The following is a 13,684-nucleotide window of genomic DNA, read 5'->3' on the forward strand; positions in this document are numbered from 1 at the left end:
CTTACTAAATTATTATTTAATTTTAAATATAAAACTAGTTACTAGTGTCCATTTAGTTGTAGTTTATGCTGACACAGTTATGCTTCATTTTTTTAATGCTTTTTAGTGTCCAACTAGAGTTTGCTTAAGTCACTCTAATCTATATAATTATTAGTGTCTCTTGTGGATTTAACTAACACTAATAATTAAGGTCTCTATAATTTGGCCAAAACTGATGGCGAATATTATTGTACTAATTTAATATGATTATGTTTACAAAAAAAATCTTACAGAAATAAATCATTTCACATCAATTTAGTCATTACCAATATATAGTTTATGGTTATATCATATTAATATTATGAGAGTAGAATAAATATATACTAAATAGGGTAAATTGTGACTATATACAATATTGGGTAGTGTAAATCTATTAGGTAGATATAAATCAAAGTGAGAATAAAGATATATTGATGTAAATAAGTGTGGTTATACTAGTGAGAATCATAATGATAACATATACAATAGTGTGAGGATAATAAAAATGTTGATTTTGTGATGATAGGATGGTATAAATAGTGGTGATAATTATATGGGTAATGGTTGTGACACTCACCTGGTGGTAACAATAGCAAATATAATTTTAAAAGTGAATATATTGATTTCTGATAACGTAAGGCCAGTTAACTTATCCCTTACATTTAAAAAATAGATAATAATAATAATAATAATAAATGAGTGTAAGTTTTCATATTTTTGTTTCATTTTAGTATGGCATTTGTATTTGAGTTTTAAACTTTTAGATAAGCATAAGTGAATAAAGGTAAACTTATCTTTTTTCTGATAATTTTTCTTCTTTGTGAGTATTTAAAATAAAATAGTTAGATGAAAATAATGAATTAAAAGTTATTAAGCAGACAAGTTAAATAAATAGTAATTAACACTAATATAAAAAAAAAAGATTTCTTGATAGTTTTTTAAATTTTAAATTTTTCTATTTTTTTTTAAGTCAAACCATCAGAAACTACTAATAAATGCAGCATATTACACTGGCCTATCATCTTTAAAACAAAATAAATATATAAATAAAATATTACTACAAAATTATTAAATAGAAATAATTTTAAAACAAAAAATAATTAATTTTTATATTCACAAAATTAAATATTATTTTAAAAATTAAAAAATTATCAATATATAAATTATATTTTATTATTAGTAAATAATTTATAAATCAACATTAACTACTTATAGAGTTTTTCACTATAAATTTTATAATCTAAATAATTAATAGTTAAAATATAAATAGTTAATTAAATATTAAATTTAAAACTATTTATTAATAATAGAAATTAATTTAAATATTAACTTTTTTAAAATAAATTTAAAATAATATTTAATTTAATAAATATAACAATTATTATTTTTTATTTTTAAAATTAATTTCTATTTAATAATTTTTTTAATAATATATATATATATATATATTTAAAATACCTTTTTATTCCACCTTTACCAAGCTAAATTGTATTTTTCACTCAACTTTAGAAATCTAATTAGAATAGGTAAATCTTTTCGTCAATTCATATCGATCTTTTAAGAGTGTCTGGATGATGAGTTTTAAAAAATATATAACTGATTCAATTAAGTACTCAAATTTAATATGATTGAGAAATAATTTCTTTGAATGATTAAATTTTGTAAGTAATTTCTCAACAAAAATTGTACAAAATACTACAAAAAAAATCATGAAATAGAAACCAATTTTTAATTAGTTGCAATAGTAACTAAATTAGAGAGCATTTTAGAAATTAAAAAAAAAATTGGTTTTTAAATTAGCTTCTATTATTGTTAAGTAGTTACTAAATTGGTATCTAATTAGCAACCAAGGTTTTAACTACCAATTATTTAGTTTTTAAATTTGGTAGTTAAAACCTTGGTTGCTAATTAGATACCAATTTAGAAACTATTTAACAATAATAGAAACTAATTTAGAAACATTTTTTTAATTTCTAAAATAGTCTCTAATTTAGTTATTATTATAACTAATTGTTTTGGTATCTAAATATTAGTTTTTATTTCGTGATTTTGTTGTAGTGTAATAAAATCTAGTTGACTCAAATATAACGATGTTTCATTTTTTTTATACAGCCTAATTACATCATGTGAAACTAAATCAATTAAATCAAAGCTAATAAAATAATTAAAAACTTAATGTGAGATTTATGGTCATTTTGTGTAATTAACAATATATATATATATATAAATTATCCACTATAAGAATAAATATGTATGGTATATATTATTAATTTTTATACATATTTATTGTTTTATAAATATTTTTTTTTTAATTTGAGTATTGGAGTATCTATGACAAAGTACATTTTTTTATCCAACTCTCATGTGAATGAAATGATACATCTCATACTTGACGCGAAACTTATCTCATTTGAAGAAGAAGACAACTTAAAGTCACTTGATTCTTGTAAGAATAATTTTTGTTGTTGCTTTCTTATATTTTGTCTCTCTACCACTATCATATTCAATAGTCTCACCGTTTCAACACCTTTTTTCTTTCTTAATGGTGTGTTTGAATTAGGGAGGGGATGTTTGGGGATTTAAGGGAGTGAATTTTGAGTGATTTGATAGGAAAGTGAGTTTGTTTGGATTAAGGAATGTAAAATGGATTTGTGGGGAAAATTTATTGAAATTTGTGAGTGATGTTATGGTTGAGAAAATTTTTATTTTTTTTAGAAGGTTTAAAATGTAAGTTTACCCTTGTCTTTAAAAATATTTGAATAATGAATTTCAATATCAATTATGGATGGATTGAAAAATAGTGCATAATCGATTAGGCAATAAAAAACACGGGGTTCATAATCGATTATGGGTGGCTTGAAAAAAAGTGCATAATCATTATGGAGTTAAAAATAATTCATAATTGATTATGCACTTCACATGTCACACTGAGTCTGAGTGTTGGAGAAACAAAATTTGTTAAGGGCAATTGTGTAATTTCTAAGTTGTAAAAAGTACATCCCCACTAAATATTCACTCGGATGAGAGATGTGTTGATACTCACTCCCACACATTTTTGCATCTTCACTTGCTCACAAATCACCCAATACAAACACAAATGGACCATACTTTTTCATCCTTGCATCCATTTGTGAGTGAATCCAAATAGATGCTAAGTTTGAAAGTTCATAGTAATATTTTCATATCCTTATTATATATCCAAGGTGATAAGCACCTAACAAAAGTACATGAAAATGGTGACACATGATGATGAATAATGATAAAGGTACATTAGAGTGAGGAAATATAAGTAGAAGTGGTTATAAGAATCGGATAATTTAAATAACTCAATATTGTCAATTGTTGAGAAAATTAGCATCGTCATTGAAATTAAGTATAATACACAACTATAAGAATAACATTCAACACAATTTTGAAAGGGTTTTTACACCAATTCAATAAACTACATTGAAATGATATCATTAAATACTAAAAAAAATCATTAAATAAAAATTAATTTATAGACAAAAAATAATTAATTATTATTGAAGAAGTTAGATATATAAATTAAAAAAATATTGGTATATAAAATAGATTTTTAGTAATAAAAGTTTATAAAATAGTTTCTAGATTAATATCTAATATTAACTATCAAGATTTTAGCTACTAACTACTTTAGATTCTAAATTAATCTTTATTTGATTAAAGTAGTGACTAATTTAGGATCTAAAGTAATTAGTAGCTAAAATCTTGATAGTTAATGTTAAATACCAATTTAAAAACTATTTTATAAATTTTTATTAATAATAGAAACTACTTTAAATATCGATAGTATTTTAGTTTATAAAATAATATTTGACAACTTAATCAATATAATGATTAATTTATTTTTATCTCTAAATTAATTAATATAAAAAATGATTAATTATTTTATCTCTAAATTAATTAATATAAAAAATAATATTTTATGTTAGTTATTAGAAAACGAATGTGAAAAAAATTTAAATAATTACAAGTTTGTTGATGCTTTTTACTGTGTATCTCAAAATTTTCTTAATTATTTTTCAAAACCACCTTCCAGTCTACCCTCTTCATCTTCCTTTGGTCTTATCTCTCTAACTTTTTAGCCCTTATATACTACACTTTACTTCTGATCATCGTCTACCATACGCCATCACAAAGGGAGTTGTAGAGTTGTAGAAGTCTTGAAGATTTGAGGAGGGTCACCAATTTCTTTTGTTAAAGAAGCAACATAACAAAAAAACAAAATGAGGGTTTACACTTTTCCCTAAAAAAAAAAACTCTTATTTAATAATGTTCAAAATGGTTTTTCAATATTATAATTTAATGATAAAATGCGGTTCTCTAACTTAATGTTAAAGTTGATCCTTAAACTTATAGTTTAATAATGAAACTTAATCATATGAAATAACTGTTACACTTTTACATATTTAGAGGCTAAATTAATGTTTTATTATTTTAACTATTAAATTAATTGCACTAGTTGGCAATTTATCTATTAAATATTTAGTTACAAATTTTTGACAAATATTTTACAATTTAAAAAAAAAAATATGTTTGATATATGAAGTATGAAATGTAGACTTCTCTAAAATCTTGAAAATTATACACGACTTTTTCTAAGGCTATCTACATGTTAAAGGACAAAAACCCTAATTTAAAGGTGATATTATAAAGGAACAAAAAGAATTATAAAACAACAAAGTTTGAAAAAGAAGCTATGATCTTCTTGACCTTGGCCAGCTTCAAACTATTTATTTGACCATCTGTTTGATGATTTTGGAATCTTTAGAAGGTTTTCTAACAATAAAGAAGGAAGCAACTGGCAAAAATCAAAGGCACTAATGAAAATGTCAAATACAATTTTGTATTTTGAAGATTGTTTGGTCCATGTTATTTGAGTAATCTTTAATTACTTTTGTATATTTGATAATTGCGATAGGGGTTTATTTCTGAATTTTTTTTCCATGAAATAAAAAAAAAACCTATCATTCACATCAATCTAATTTTATTATTTAATTGGTTTAATTTTAAATGTAAATAGATTTAACTTAATTTTAAAATGGAATTTTATAAATTTATATTATATAAATGGTATGTATGGTTTCTCCCTCTTATAGAAATTGGAGAAGTGATTTTTTTTTATGAATTAATTTTTTGTTATTATTTCCATACATTATTTTTGTAACGGTAATTTAAAAAAAAGTGTAATTGTAGAAAAAAATAAATATTATTAACTAGATTATAAATTTTTTAATACACACGAAATATTAGTAATTTCATAGTTTTAAAGATAAATCATATATATTTTAATACTTTTTTTTTAAAATTTTAAAGTACATACAATAATTGCAAATTTGATAAAGTTGTTTTCTTCTTAGAAAGAGACAAAAGGGATAGTAAGTTAATGAAATAGTTTTTTTTACTAGTTTAACTTTGTAGGTAAATTACAGAAAAAAAGTAAAATTTTAAAATAATATTAAAATGGATAACATTTTAAAAATTATTAAAATGGGTAAATCAATTCAAGTTGGTATGACTTTCTTGTGAAGAATTTGTATTCAACTAAAACGATTATAGTGTATTTGAATTAAAATCGTATTGAGGTGAAGCAAAATATTAAGTTAAGTTATATTATATTTATACGATTTTATTATTAATTGAAATCTAACACGATTTTATTAATTAAAAAAATTAATTATAAAATCATATTGAAATGACACAATTTACTCATTTTAATGATTTTTTAAAGTTGTATTTGTTTTGATAATTAATTTATAATTATTTATATATCATACTCGTTTACTTGTGGTGCATGAAAAGGTTGTGATTTGCGTAATGCAACGATGTTTCAAATCCTCATTAAACGTGTCCTCTTCAACAGGTTTCGAAGCGTAGATGGAGCCAAAAAAGGTTGAATTTCAATCATTACATTATGCATATCATATTTTCCTTTTCAAAACTTAACCTCTAAGATTTGGCAATGCCTTCACTTTTTGTCCCATCCTCTCTTGTTTCAATGCTTTCAACTTGCACTTTATAATACTATGTTTAAAACGGAATTCATAAAAAGATAATCACATTTTTCTTTTCAACTGGACCCTTTGGTTGGAATTTTGAATTGCAAATTAAAAATTAATTTATTAAGAAAACCCATGTTATACTTTTAAAGTTAATAAACATACATCAATATATCTTTTAATATTTTTTTATAATTTGGTTATATATTTTTTTATTATTTTCTCGTAGTTCAACGTTTATACTTGGACAAAAGAAGAAACAATTAAAATATATTTAAAGTGCAAGACACAAAAGAATCAATTAGATTGAAGAGTTTGCATATTGAACGTTTAACGACTATGTCAATAAGAAAAGAAATCAAAATTTCAACGGTCATAATATGAAAGTTATATAAAAGTCATTGAAGATGAAAAAGGCCAACTACGACCATGGATACAAGACCATGAATATATAACAAGATGTAATTTGACTTTGCATCTTCAAATGTAGTTATTCTTCTTCATTGTTTTGATTTTGTACATGAAGAATTGTAGAAATTTTGGAGATGGAAATTATGATAATGATCTAAGTGAGATTGGGCCAACATTTATTTTTTAGAGTGAGGTTGAGCCAACACTACTAGGAGGAGTCTAGAAATTTGTCTAATAAGAAGACAATTCCAGAGAAAACTTTGAACAAGTAGATGTGTCTCAAAAATTGGAAAACTCTAGAGAAAACTTTGAACAAGTAGACATGTCTCAAAAATTGGACAACATTTCTTTACTCAAATCAAAGATGAAAATACATGTACAAGAGACACTCCTATTTATAGGAGAAAATATCTCAAAACTTCTCAAATGAGAGTCACCTCCTTATTGACGCAAATGACATGTGGCATGTTTTCATTGGATGAAAATCTTTTCCATTGAGGAGAGGACATGTGGACATTCATGCCATCCTTGGCTATTTTCTATTTACGCTACTCTTTCCTTATTTTACACCCTATTTTCTTTTCTATTTATACTATACTCTACTTGCCCCAAAATACAATGTCAAAAAATAATCCTAACTACTTTATACAATTTTTAGAAGGCTCAACTTTGAATGATGCTCAATGATAGTAACCTCTATTTATTTGTTATTTTCCTTCAAAGTCAAATATCAATCTACAATAAACATTGATAAGTGCCAAATTTCAGTAATATTTCATATTAAAATATAGGCACTTATGAGTACTAATTGCTAAAATAGGTATAAAATAACCCCTAATTTATGAAATTATACATTTTTACATATTTTATGATTTTAATTTGAATAAGAACAATTTATTCCCAAATTTGTGTTAATTTCAGGTTTCTAGGGAAGAATGGAGATGATACACTCAAATAGCCAAGTATGACCAAGGACATAAGAGGCACTTCACACTTTGATCAGTCATCTCAACATCCAAGACAAGGCCCCGCCAAATATCAGAAGGACCTCAGCAGAAGAAGAACTGGGCATAAACCAGAGCATCAGATGTTCTTTCATCTGGTTTTCTTACAAGACTAAAATGTTTGTAAATAAATTGGGCTCGCTTTGGGGGTTCCAAATAGAATAATAAACTAGAGTAGGGTGTGCTTAGTAATTTGGGCTTGTGCCAAGCCCACCTTTCATGACAAGTGCTTCTAGGTTTAGGGTTTCTTTGACCTATCTTTTAGAAGACTTCTCACAAATGACACCCCTACCCCTCTATCTTGTTCTCCAAGACACTCTCTCCTATAAATAGAGTGCTTTGCCTCATGTATTTGACAATTGAATTTGAATTAAGAAGGAACCTCTACTTGAGTGATTAGTGAGCTTTGTCTCCCAAATTGTTTTGGGTCTTATCTTGAGAGTGGTGCACCTCAAGTGGCGACTCTTCACCACTCATCTTGGAACCATCCATCATTCCAAGTGGCGTGATTCCTTGCTCCTTCTCCATAAGCTTTCTTCATCCCTTCATCTCTTTCCTTTCATCTTTCTATTTTCCATTCCTCTTATATTCTTGTGTTCTTCTTTTCCTTTTTTTTTGGTTTTTCCATCTTGTTGCTTTCCATTATATGCTTTAATTTTGCACCTCTTCATCATCATCACCATATAATTGTGTTTTCTCTTTGCCCTCTAGAAGTGAACCTTCACACTTACTTAACCACTTGGTTAAGTTCGTGTCCAGTGGGAATCTTCTTTGGGTTTCTCACCATTTTCTGCTTAAAAACCAAAAACCATAAACAAAGTGCAATTCATAAAATGTGCAACTTAAAATCAACTCACATCAGGAGATAATTGGGCAAAAGGAAAATAGAGAAAGTTGGAATGCACCAACACTGACCAAAGTTGCCCAAATTCGCAAAAATCCAAAATGCCATCAGTGGATCTCGCTTAAGCGAGTAGAATCTCGCTTGAGCGAGATAGCGCCAACAACGTTGGACCTTTTAACGTTTTACTCACCCAAGTGAGCCCATTAGTGCCCAAGCGAGAAGTCACTTAAGTCCAAGAAAATTAGGTTAAATAGGAGGCTTGAGGTACAACCCTAGTGTGCAAGATTGTGAAGAAAACACCATTGACTAACATGTAACCCAATTGGGAAAATAGGAAGTGTGAGAAACATTAGAGGAGGCAATCGTCAATGAGAAATATCTTGGATCTTCTTTTCATGCTATCCCTGCGTGTAACAGTCATCATGTGTGGCTAATTCTACCCTTTAGGATTGAGAGTAATTTGTTCAAACTCTTATGTCTTGAGGTGATATCTAAACATAATATTTTATTCTTGATTGATGATTGATATTATCATTTTGTTAGTAATGCTTATCTCGAGATTTATATTTGACTAGAAAGTACTTATAAGTTTCTGACCCAAATGATAATGCTTAACATATTTAAATGCTAGAATAGATTTGAAGTGTTAATTGCTATCAACGCCTAATCTTAATAATAACTTGTTTTTATAAATATGCAAGAAATTGATATTTAGGAAGTATATTAATAATTTTATATGCGTGAAATCGATATAAATGACTTTTATACGGACATCACTATCAATAAAATGACACAATTTTATCATGCTAATCAAAATACCAAAGAGTGAGAAAGATGAGATCCAATCCCTATTTTTCTAATTGAAGAAACAAATTCTTTGACTTGTTTTCTTATTAATCATTGCCTTTACAACAACTTTCAACACACTTTTATTATTCTGGTTATATTTAGCGAATATTTTACTTGATTATTCAACGGTTCCTTATGGGTTCGATATCCATCATTAAGGACACATTATTACTTTTGAAAACGTGGTGCACTTGCTGTAAAAAGTCATCAAATATCAAACAAACATGAGACAAATTTCTTTATTAAAAGAAAATTAAAACAAAAGAAAGTAGAGAAGAAAAAAGGCCCTTTATTACTTTTGTATAAGTTTTGAAAGAAAGAAAGAAAGAAATAAGGCTATTTTCAAAAATATTTTTGTTCACTTTCTGTTGTCATTGCCCAAGCTAGGCAACAACATTACAAAGTGTTATTTTTGAGATTTTTGTGAAGAAGAATTAACATTATATAATTGAAAAGAAGATTTTAAAGTATTGCAATAACTCTTTAAGGATTACTTATGAACTATGCTTGCAGGGGATTTCATAAGGGACTTTTCTCCTTTTCTGGTTTTCTCCTTTTCTTCTTCTTTTGACTTTTTCGTGGAGGAAGAATTTATATCTATATATGATTCAACTCCAAACTTAGATTTTTCTTCAAACACTTCCTCACAAGGTTTTTCTATAAAAGAAAAAATGTCATCAATATCTGGTTCAGTTCCAAACAAAGACTTTTCTATTATCCCTTTTTCTCTCTTTTCTTTCTAACAAGAGATTGCATTATTTCTTTAAACTCTTTTTCTCTTCTAGTATATTATTTTTCTCCATCTACAAATTTTCTTCCTATTTTAACAAGCTTTTTCCTTTCTTTTCTCAAATATGAAGGCATAACAAATTTTCTTCTCATACATGTCTTCAATTCATTCCAATTCAATACTTCTAATTTTCTATCAATTTTAACACTGTTTACCTCTATGTTTACCAAGACTTGACATATTCTTGAAAACTTAGGGTAGCCATGGAAAATATGCTAAATTCATCCACTTTGTGGTTTTCAAAAATTTGATCAACCTTTGTCTCGCATTCTAAATATGCTTCAACATTTTTATTTCTATCAAAATAGGGAATGTATACTTTAGTCTTTGTAGAATAATAAGAACTTTAGGATCAAAACACAAATAATGTTGTTTAGAAGGTCATTGGTAGGAATTAAAGAAAGGATTTCTACAACCCTTCTTTTCTCTGAGACCTAGAGCCATGACTATTTCTTCTATGACTATACTCCTCATCTTTATGGCCTTGCCCTTATTTTGATTTAGAACGAGTTGTGTGATCATTTCCTTCCAATCATCAATTTTTCTATCCATATATTCTTTTTGTGGCTTTTACCAGTTTTCTCTTATACATCTTGTCTGCTCTCTCCACTAATATACCTACCCTGGATCCCTATTACTACTTCGCACACTTGATGCATTAGAATGATCACTCATTTTGAATATAAAACGAAAAAGGTTTTCACAAAACTTTTGATTCAATAATGAGTGATAAAAATTTTCACAAATAGATTTTAAAAGTTGGAAGTTTCTCTTAAGGTCAAAGATTCAAAATTTCCTTGATTTCAGTCCCAAGAAAGAATGGTGAGTCACTAGGACCGCTTAAGAACCAATGTTTTTCCTAGCCAAAAATTACTCAAATAGTTTTAACAATTCTTCCTCAAAGGAAACTTCAAAACAATTTTTCTAGATGTGTGTGTGAAAGAGTCCTAGAGACCAAAGAAAGGTCAACTATAAAATTTGAGAGATACACCCTAGATATCACGGAGACTTAGAAAATAAAAGGAAAACAAGAAATTAACAAGAAGGAAATAAAGTAAAGTATGAAAATCCAGACGAAAATCCTAAGTGAAAATGGAAATGAAACTTTGAGAACGGTCATAACTTTAGATAGAGAAGTCTAATTGAGACATATAAAAAATGGAAGTTACTTGAAATTAAGAAACAAAACAAATAATCATAACTTTTGATAGATAATTCGGATTGAGATTCATAAAATATGAAAGTTGCTTGAAATTAGACAACGAAACAAACAATCATAACTTTTGATAGAGAAGTTAGATTGAGGCGTATGACATATTTCTACTAGACTAAGTGCTTAATATTACAATGTTTAACTTTGGTATTGCTTTAAATGAATTTTCGCAAACAAAGAAAACAAGCAAACAAAATTACAAATGAAAAATTAACACAATTTTGTGACAATATGAAAAAAAAAATTGATGTTTGATCTTTGTAACTTGTCAAATCTCCCTCTCAAGTGTTTATCACTCTTCCTTTTAATGTTCCAATTATTTGTTCTCTAAACAGTAGTCATCCTTAGCTTTATATTTTTCTTCTCTAAGATGCTACCTATCAATGTTAGTCAATCTCTTCCAAAGATCACAACTAAGAGAGAATTTTCATGTCAAGAGGTCAATAAAATTCAAAATCAAGAAAAACATCTTAATTAAGAAAGTTAAACTCAAGAGATTAGAGATGAGACAAACTCAAAGATTATTAATTTTTTTTTCAAAACAAAAAAAATTAAAAGCTATCAAGAGAGTAGACACTAAAAAAAGGAAGTCCTAAAGTCGGACACTAGAGTGGAATACAAAAATTAAAAATAAAGAATAATAGATTTTCTCAAGGCAATTTCTCCCTGCACCATATCATTTAGGACATGCACCCAACACAAAATTTAAAATCCAACATTGCCCTTAGCTTCATTTTTGCTTACGGATGCAAAAATCCGAAAGTGATTGTTATATACTCCGAATTTCGATATCTGAAAGGTCATTTTCGTACTTCATTTAAGCTTCCGGATGACCATATTCGGAAGTGAGTTATGAGTTATAGATTTTCATATCCAGAATGGTGTGCTGTAAATGATGTTGATGATCGAGATCCGAAACTCATTTATGTTTGCTTACGGATCTTGACATCCAGAAGTGACATATTAGTTTCAGACCTATATATCCATAACTTAGTGATTTGACTTATGGATATGAATATTCGGAAGTCAAAATTTTTAAATCATTAAGGGTAAAACAAACATTTGGTGTAGATTTAAATTGATATGGTGCAGGGAGAATAAGCCTTTTCTCAATGGTGCATAAGACCTAAAATGTTGCTGGCCTAATATGGCTTGGCCCAATTACTCCTCCGCAACCAATTAAGTTCTCTATTTAGTTCAGTTAGTGTAACATCCACATAATTATTTTTAATCAAATTGTGAACTCCACTCTAGGTTGCTTCTTATTGCTCACTGGACCCGGAACAATATTTTTTTCTTCAATGCTCCAGTTTCAGTTCTCAAGGTCCGCTTGAAATCTCCGATTGCCCCACTGGAATAGGCACCAAAATAAAATTGTGCCACTGATTCAAAATAAACTGCCAACAATTTTCAATCAACTCACAGAGTCACTTTCAGCAGCTATGTTTCAACTTTACCAGTGAAATTCGTTCCAGCAAAAGCACCATTCTAATTTGCTCAAAATAAATTCAATGCTTCCAAATCTAATCAATCAGCAAAGTTTTAAATTCTGCACTAAGACAGAGAAATACTCCAGCTGGAACCAGTTTTTGCAATTTCTGATTCAACTTAAAAGATTATGTTACTTTAAGCAATTCATTCTCCAATTCCAGCTTTGAATTATGGCTGCAGCAAATCACTATGTTACTGCTTCACCAATCAGCTTGTGTACAACAAAATTCATCAATCAACAAATTATTGAGTCAAACTGGAATTTTTGCAAAGTCATGTTGTAATTCTTTTACATACTCCAACTGGATTTTGAACCCAATGAACTATATGAGACTGATTGGTTAATGCTTTCTTGAGTTTGGTTTGATTGTTCTTTATTGGAAGGTGTTCCTTGGTAGGAGGTTGGTAGGGCGTTATCTCTTTATATATAAGGGTTTGATCATTCCTGAAGTGGTTCCATTTATTTATTTTTTATTTATTTGATTCAGTTGATTCTTCAATTGAATCAGCAATCAATTTTAAAATGCACGAATTGAAAAATGAAATTGAAATGGAGAAGCTTCGCGTAATTAAACACTGAACAACACCACTGATTGAAGAACTGAAATTTCACCAAACAGGCAAAGAACTGAACTGTTTTGTTTCAATCGCAGCTTACTCACATAAAATCGCCTCTTCTTTGGTTCGAATCAGATCAAATTGTTACATCAAACAGTACCTTACACCAAGAACACCAGCTGTTTGTGAAACAATTTTAACTATTTCCTTTTAATCCTTTGATGTGAACTCAAAGAATATCATGGATTTCAACAAGCAACAATTATGGTTCAGAACAAAAAGGTTGAGCATCTCAAACGAAAGTCCTACTAAAAGCTCTAGAGTATATTAAGAAAACCAAAACATTCATAGTGTTTTAGCAGTGGCTCAAATTTTTTTATCTAAATATTTCTAGACTGAGTTTTATTACCGAATTTTTATATGAAGTGGACAACACAATTTATGAAATAATGCAAAAAAATTGAGGCAAAACAGTCACTAAATCAA

The sequence above is a fragment of the Phaseolus vulgaris genome, chromosome 4 (genome assembly GCF_000499845.2).
Source record: "Phaseolus vulgaris cultivar G19833 chromosome 4, P. vulgaris v2.0, whole genome shotgun sequence".
Lineage (NCBI taxonomy): Eukaryota > Viridiplantae > Streptophyta > Magnoliopsida > Fabales > Fabaceae > Phaseolus > Phaseolus vulgaris.